At 42.7% G+C, this 7835-nt stretch overlaps 7 non-coding genes across 7 annotated transcripts; all 7 read left to right on the top strand.

Annotated features, from left to right (window-relative positions):
- The first annotated feature begins 4 nt into the window (after nt 1-4).
- On the top strand, nt 5-107 carry LOC123126846 (U6 spliceosomal RNA). The gene has a single exon (XR_006462057.1). It is a non-coding gene; the product is annotated as a U6 spliceosomal RNA (small nuclear RNA).
- Nucleotides 108-1166: 1059 nt separating this feature from the next.
- Nucleotides 1167-1269, top strand: LOC123126828 (U6 spliceosomal RNA). Its single transcript, XR_006462040.1, has one exon. It is a non-coding gene; the product is annotated as a U6 spliceosomal RNA (small nuclear RNA).
- Nucleotides 1270-2330: 1061 nt separating this feature from the next.
- LOC123126844 (U6 spliceosomal RNA) lies at nt 2331-2433 on the top strand. Its single transcript, XR_006462055.1, has one exon. It is a non-coding gene; the product is annotated as a U6 spliceosomal RNA (small nuclear RNA).
- A 1063-nt stretch (nt 2434-3496) lies between these two features.
- On the top strand, nt 3497-3599 carry LOC123126871 (U6 spliceosomal RNA). Its single transcript, XR_006462081.1, has one exon. It is a non-coding gene; the product is annotated as a U6 spliceosomal RNA (small nuclear RNA).
- Nucleotides 3600-4655: 1056 nt separating this feature from the next.
- Nucleotides 4656-4758, top strand: LOC123126826 (U6 spliceosomal RNA). Its single transcript, XR_006462039.1, has one exon. It is a non-coding gene; the product is annotated as a U6 spliceosomal RNA (small nuclear RNA).
- Nucleotides 4759-5819: 1061 nt separating this feature from the next.
- Nucleotides 5820-5922, top strand: LOC123126825 (U6 spliceosomal RNA). Its single transcript, XR_006462038.1, has one exon. It is a non-coding gene; the product is annotated as a U6 spliceosomal RNA (small nuclear RNA).
- Nucleotides 5923-6982: 1060 nt separating this feature from the next.
- LOC123126864 (U6 spliceosomal RNA) lies at nt 6983-7085 on the top strand. Its single transcript, XR_006462074.1, has one exon. It is a non-coding gene; the product is annotated as a U6 spliceosomal RNA (small nuclear RNA).
- Nucleotides 7086-7835: the final 750 nt, after the last annotated feature.

The following is a 7835-nucleotide window of genomic DNA, read 5'->3' as shown; positions in this document are numbered from 1 at the left end:
CATCGTCCCTTCTGGGACATCCGATAAAATTGGAATGATACAGAGAAGATTAGCATGGCCCCTGCGCAAGGATGACACGCACAAATCGAGAAATGGTCCAATTTTTTTTGAGATTTTCCACGCAAGTACCTGGAGCCTTCTTTCTTGCACTCCTGTGTGTGCTGCTATTCTTACTGAAAGGCCCTTTAGTTTCCTTTCTCTATCAGAGAGGTCCTCAATACTGCCTTTTTAAATTTAGATCCACACGCTTTCTCATCTTTGTTATTGCAGATATAACCTTTCTGTGGCAACTTTTTAGCCTTTTTAATCTATTATTACACGTTTCTGGATTAGTTTTCTGTTTCAGTCCTTCTACAGGTAGTGCATTCCTTCAATTTATTATTGTCTTTGTTCCTTAACCTTAACTGTGGTTTGGTCATAGCGCAAAAAACATGTTTCATTAGTCTAATTTTATAATTCCACCGCCTAACAAACTCATCTAAGACTTGTGAGAAAACTCTCCCGGACACTAGTGTTGGATTCTGGTATCACCCAAAAGAATCCCTTCTTCAAGCCTTTCTATCTTTAGTGTACAATAACTAGTGGTCGATGAATTACGTAGGTCACAACTGGTGAAATCTCAGTCTTCATGTAGTAAAATATATATGTTGCATACCATTTTATACATCTAGTCACACCAAAGACACGGTAAGCTAGCTTAGCATGAACCTTTTGGCACTATGGTCTTTGCAATATGTACTTGTGGCAACGACTTGATCGTCTAGTCTCCTTCACGCACAAGTTTGCTTTATAAACAAGGTTTGTCGATTTGCATAATCCACCTTTCATAAATTGTGAACAACCAAAAGGATTCGTTGATCCCTCCTTCCCTAAACGTGCATGTGCCCCCCCCACGTGCGGCAAGAACTATAGTATTATTTCTAGTGCCCAAGCGCCGTTCGTTATTCCCTAATGAAAAAACACGAGGGCCCGTTATGCTCTTCCATTAATTTGGGCCACGTGAAGAGAGATCCGACTTGCGACTGGCGGCCCACCACACGCCCGATGGCGTCTGGGTTTGGCTGGACAGCGCCATGGGCAAAACAAACGCTCGTTGGTTTAGTCCCACATCGGCCAGCCGGGGAGAGTCGGACTGGTTTATAAGGCAGAGCGCGGCAGCTAGCATCGTCCCTTCTGGGACATCCGATAAAATTGGAACGATACAGAGAAGATTAGCATGGCCCCTGCGCAAGGATGACACGCACAAATCGAGAAATGGTCCAATTTTTTTTTGAGATTTTCCACGCAAGTACCTGGAGCCTTCTTTCTTGCACTCCTGTGTGTGCTGCTATTCTTACTGAAAGGCCCTTTAGTTTCCTTTCTCTATCAGAGAGGTCCTCAATACTGCCTTTTTGAATTTAGATCCACATGCTTTCTCATCTTTGTTATTGCAGATATAACCTTTCTGTGGCAACTTTTTAGCCTTTTTAATCTATTATTACACGTTTCTGGATTAGTTTTCTGTTTCAGTCCTTCTACAGGTAGTGCATTCCTTCAATTTATTATCGTCTTTGTTCCTTAACCTCAACCGTGGTTTGGTCATAGCGAAAAAACATGTTTCATTAGTCTAATTTTATCATTTCACCGCCTAACAAACTCATCTAAGACTTGTGAGAAAACTCTCCCGGACACTAGTGTTGGATTCTGGTATCACCCAAAAGAATCCCTTCTTCAAGCCTTTCTATCTTTAGTGTACAATAACTAGTGGTCGATGAATTACGTAGGTCACAACTGGTGAAATCTCAGTCTTCATGTAGTAAAATATATATGTTGCATACCATTTTATACATCTAGTCACACCAAAGACACGGTAAGCTAGCTTAGCATGAACCTTTTGGCACTATGGTCTTTGCAATATGTACTTGTGGCAACGACTTGATCGTCTAGTCTCCTTCACGCACAAGTTTGCTTTATAAACAAGGTTTGTCGATTTGCATAATCCACCTTTCATAAATTGTGAACAACCAAAAGGATTCGTTGATCCCTCCTTCCCTAAACGTGCATGTGCCCACCCCCCACGTGCGGCAAGAACTATAGTATTATTTTTAGTGCCCAAGCGCCGTTCGTTATTCCCTAATGAAAAAACACGAGGGCCCGTTATGCTCCTCCATTAATCTGGGCCACGTGAAGAGAGATCCGACTTGCGACTGGCGGCCCACCACACGCCCGATGGCGTCTGGGTTTGGCTGGACAGCGCCATGGGCAAAACAAACGCTCGTTGGTTTAGTCCCACATCGGCCAGCCGGGGAGAGTCGGACTGGTTTATAAGGCAGAGCGCGGCAGCTACCATCGTCCCTTCTGGGACATCCGATAAAATTGGAATGATACAGAGAAGATTAGCATGGCCCCTGCGCAAGGATGACACGCACAAATCGAGAAATGGTCCAATTTTTTTTGAGATTTTCCACGCAAGTACCTGGAGCCTTCTTTCTTGCACTCCTGTGTGTGCTGCTATTCTTACTGAAAGGCCCTTTAGTTTCCTTTCTCTATCAGAGAGGTCCTCAATACTGCCTTTTTAAATTTAGATCCACACGCTTTCTCATCTTTTTTATTGCAGATATAACCTTTCTGTGGCAACTTTTTAGCCTTTTTAATCTATTATTACACGTTTCTGGATTAGTTTTCTGTTTCAGTCCTTCTACAGGTAGTGCATTCCTTCAATTTATTATTGTCTTTGTTCCTTAACCTTAACTGTGGTTTGGTCATAGCGCAAAAAACATGTTTCATTAGTCTAATTTTATCATGTCACCGCCTAACAAACTCATCTAAGACTTGTGAGAAAACTCTCCCGGACACTAGTGTTGGATTCTGGTATCACCCAAAAGAATCCCTTCTTCAAGCCTTTCTATCTTTAGTGTACAATAACTAGTGGTCGATGAATTACGTAGGTCACAACTGGTGAAATCTCAATCTTCATGTAGTAAACTATATATGTTGCATACCATTTTATACATCTAGTCACACCAAAGACACGGTAAGCTAGCTTAGCATGAACCTTTTGGCACTATGGTCTTTGCAATATGTACTTGTGGCAACGACTTGATCGTCTAGTCTCCTTCACGCACAAGTTTGCTTTTTAAAAAAGGTTTGTCGATTTGCATAATCCACCTTTCATAAATTGTGAACAACCAAAAGGATTCGTTGATCCCTCCTTCCCTAAACGTGCTTGTGCCCCCCCCCCCCACGTGCGGCAAGAACTATAGTATTATTTTTAGTGCCCAAGCGCCGTTCGTTATTCCCTAATGAAAAAACACGAGGGCCCGTTATGCTCTTCCATTAATTTGGGCCACGTGAAGAGCTATCCGACTTGCGACTGGCGGCCCACCACACGCCCGATGGCGTTTGGGTTTGGCTGGACAGCGCCATGGGCAAAACAAACGCTCGTTGGTTTAGTCCCACATCGGCCAGCCGGGGAGAGTCGGACTGGTTTATAAGGCAGAGCGTGGCAGCTAGCATCGTCCCTTCTGGGACATCCGATAAAATTGGAACGATACAGAGAAGATTAGCATGGCCCGTGCGCAAGGATGACACGCACAAATCGAGAAATGGTCCAATTTTTTTTGAGATTTTCCACGCAAGTACCTGGAGCCTTCTTTCTTGCACTCCTGTGTGTGCTGCTATTCTTACTGAAAGGCCCTTTAGTTTCCTTTCTCTATCAGAGAGGTCCTCAATACTGCCTTTTTGAATTTAGATCAACACGCTTTCTCATCTTTGTTATTGCAGATATAACCTTTCTGTGGCAACTTTTTAGCCTTTTTAATCTATTATTACACGTTTCTGGATTAGTTTTCTGTTTCAGTCCTTCTACAGGTAGTGCATTCCTTCAATTTATTATTGTCTTTGTTCCTTAACCTTAACTGTGGTTTGGTCATAGCGCAAAAAACATGTTTCATTAGTCTAATTTTATCATGTCACCGCCTAACAAACTCATCTAAGACTTGTGAGAAAACTCTCCCGGACACTAGTGTTGGATTCTGTTATCACCCAAAAGAATCCCTTCTTCAAGCCTTTCTATCTTTAGTGTACAATAACTAGTGGTCGATGAATTACGTAGGTCACAACCGGTGAAATCTCAATTTTCATGTAGTAAACTATATATGTTGCATACCATTTTATACATCTAGTCACACCAAAGACACGGTAAGCTAGCTTAGCATGAACCTTTTGGCACTATGGTCTTTGCAAATGTACTTGTGGCAACGACTTGATCGTCTAGTCTCCTTCACGCACAAGTTTGCTTTTTAAAAAGGTTTGTCGATTTGCATAATCCACCTTTCATAAATTGTGAACAACCAAAAGGATTCGTTGATCCCTCCTTCCCTAACCGTGCATGTGCCCCCCCACGTGCGGCAAGAACTATAGTATTATTTTTAGTGCCCAAGCGCCGTTTGTTATTCCCTAATAAAAAAACACGAGGGCCCGTTATGCTCTTCCATTAATTTGGGCCACGTGAAGAGAGATCGGACTTGCGACTGGTGGCCCACCACGCGCCCGATGGCGTCTGGGTTTGGCTGGACAGCGCCATGGGCAAAACAAACGCTCGTTGGTTTAGTCCCACATCGGCCAGCCGGGGAGAGTCGGACTGGTTTATAAGGCAGAGCGCAGCAGCTAGCATCGTCCCTTCTGGGACATCCGATAAAATTGGAACGATACAGAGAAGATTAGCATGGCCCCTGCGCAAGGATGACACGCACAAATCGAGAAATGGTCCAATTTTTTTTGAGATTTTCCACGCAAGTACCTGGAGCCTTCTTTCTTGCACAACTGTGTGTGCTGCTATTCTTACTGAAAGGCCCTTTAGTTTCCTTTCTCTATCAGAGAGGTCCTCAATACTGCCTTTTTAAATTTAGATCCACACGCTTTCTCATCTTTGTTATTGCAGATATAACCTTTCTGTGGCAACTTTTTAGCCTTTTTAATCTATTATTACACGTTTGTGGATTAGTTTTCTGTTTCAGTCCTTCTACAGGTAGTGCATTCCTTCAATTTATTATTGTCTTTGTTCCTTAACCTTAACTGTGGTTTGGTCATAGCGCAAAAAACATGTTTCATTAGTCTAATTTTATCATTCCACCGCCTAACAAACTCATCTAAGACTTGTGAGAAAACTCTCCCGGACACTAGTGTTGGATTCTGGTATCACCCAAAAGAATCCCTTCTTCAAGCCTTTCTATCTTTAGTGTACAATAACTAGTGGTCGATGAATTACGCAGGTCACAACTGGTGAAATCTCAATCTTCATGTAGTAAACTATATATGTTGCATACCATTTTATACATCTAGTCACACCAAAGACACGGTAAGCTAGCTTAGCATGAACCTTTTGGCACTATGGTCTTTGCAATATGTACTTGTGGCAACGACTTGATCGTCTAGTCTCCTTCACGCACAAGTTTGCTTTTTAAAAAGGTTTGTCGATTTGCATAATCCACCTTTCATAAATTTTGAACAACCAAAAGGATCTATTGATCCCTCCTTCCCTAAACGTGCATGTGCCCCCCCCCCCAACGTGCGGCAAGAACTATAGTATTATTTTTAGTGCCCAAGCGCGGTTCGTTATTCCCTAATGAAAAAACACGATGGCCCGTTATGCTCTTCCATTAATTTGGGCCACGTGAAGAGAGATCCGACTTGCGACTGGCGGCCCACCACGCGCCCGATGGCGTCAGGGATTGGCTGGATAGCGCCACGGGCAAAGCAAACGCTCGTTGGTTTAGTCCCACATCGGCCAGCCGGGGGAGTCGGACTGGTTTATAAGGCAGAGCGCGGCAGCTAGCATCGTCCCTTCTGGGACATCCGATAAAATTGGAACGATACAGAGAAGATTAGCATGGCCCCTGCGCAAGGATGACACGCACAAATCGAGAAATGGTCCAATTTTTTTTGAGATTTTCCACGCAAGTACCTGGAGCCTTCTTTCTTGCACAACTGTGTGTGCTGCTATTCTTACTGAAAGGCCCTTTAGTGTCCTTTCTCTATCAGAGAGGTCCTCAATACTGCATTTTTAAATTTAGATCCACACGCTTTCTCATCTTTGTTATTGCAGATATAACCTTTCTGTGGCAACTTTTTGGCCTTTTTAATCTATTATTACACGTTTCTGGATTAGTTTTCTGTTTCAGTCCTTCTACAGGTAGTGCATTCCTTCAATTTATTATTGTCTTTGTTCCTTAACCTTAACTGTGGTTTGGTCATAGCGCAAAAAACATGTTTCATTAGTCTAATTTTATCATTCCACCGCCTAACAAACTCATCTAAGACTTGTGAGAAAACTCTCCCGGACACTAGTGTTGGATTCTGGTATCACCCAAAAGAATCCCTTCTTCAAGCCTTTCTATCTTTAGTGTACAATAACTAGTGGTCGATGAATTACGCAGGTCACAACTGGTGAAATCTCAATCTTCATGTAGTAAACTATATATGTTGCATACCATTTTATACATCTAGTCACACCAAAGACACGGTAAGCTAGCTTAGCATGAACCTTTTGGCACTATGGTCTTTGCAATATGTACTTGTGGCAACGACTTGATCGTCTAGTCTCCTTCACGCACAAGTTTGCTTTTTAAAAAGGTTGGTCGATTTGCATAATCCACCTTTCATAAATTTTGAACAACCAAAAGGATCTATTGATCCCTCCTTCCCTAAACGTGCATGTGCCCCCCCCCCACGTGCGGCAAGAACTATAGTATTATTTTTAGTGCCCAAGCGCCGTTCGTTATTCCCTAATGAAAAAACACGAGGGCCCGTTATGCTCTTCCATTAATTTGGGCCACATGAAGAGAGATCCGGCACGCAATTGGCGGCCCACCACGCGCCCGATGGCGTCTGGGTTTGGCTGGAGAGCGCCATGGGCAAAACAATCGCTCGTTGGTTTAGTCCCACATCGGCCAGCCGGGGAGGGTCGGACTGGTTTATAAGGCAGAGCGCGGCAGCTAGCATCATCCCTTCTGGGACATCCGATAAAATTGGAACGATACAGAGAAGATTAGCATGGCCCCTGCGCAAGGATGACACGCACAAATCGAGAAATGGTCCAATTTTTTTTGAGATTTTCCACGCAAGTACCTGGAGCCTTCTTTCTTGCACTCCTGTGTGTGCTTCTATTTTTACTGAAAGGCCCTTTAGTTTCCTTTCTCTATCAGAGAGGTCCTCAATACTGCCTTTTTAAATTTAGATCCACACGCTTTCTCATCTTTGTTATTGCAGATATAACCTTTCTGTGGCAACTTTTTAGCCTTTTTAATCTATTATTACACGTTTCTGGATTAGTTTTCTGTTTCAGTCCTTCTACAGGTAGTGCATTCCTTCAATTTATTATTGTCTTTGTTCCTTAACCTTAACTGTGGTTTGGTCATAGCGCAAAAAACATGTTTCATTAGTCTAATTTTATCATGTCACCGCCTAACAAACTCATCTAAGACTTGTGAGAAAACTCTCCCGGACACTAGTGTTGGATTCTGGTATCACCCAAAAGAATCCCTTCTTCAAGCCTTTCTATCTTTAGTGTACAATAACTAGTGGTCGATGAATTACGTAGGTCACAACTGGTGAAATCTCAATCTTCATGTAGTAAACTATATATGTTGCATACCATTTTATACATCTAGTCACACCAAAGACACGGTAAGCTAGCTTAGCATGAACCTTTTGGCACTATGGTCTTTGCAATATGTACTTGTGGCGACGACTTGATCGTCTAGTCTCCTTCACGCACAAGTTTGCTTTTTAAAAAAGGTTTGTCGATTTGCATAATCCACCTTTCATAAATTGTGAACAACCAAAAGGATTCGTTG

The sequence above is a fragment of the Triticum aestivum genome, chromosome 5D (genome assembly GCF_018294505.1).
Source record: "Triticum aestivum cultivar Chinese Spring chromosome 5D, IWGSC CS RefSeq v2.1, whole genome shotgun sequence".
Lineage (NCBI taxonomy): Eukaryota > Viridiplantae > Streptophyta > Magnoliopsida > Poales > Poaceae > Triticum > Triticum aestivum.
The sequence above is the reverse complement of the archived record's forward strand: the minus strand, read 5'-3'. Positions and strand labels throughout refer to the sequence as shown.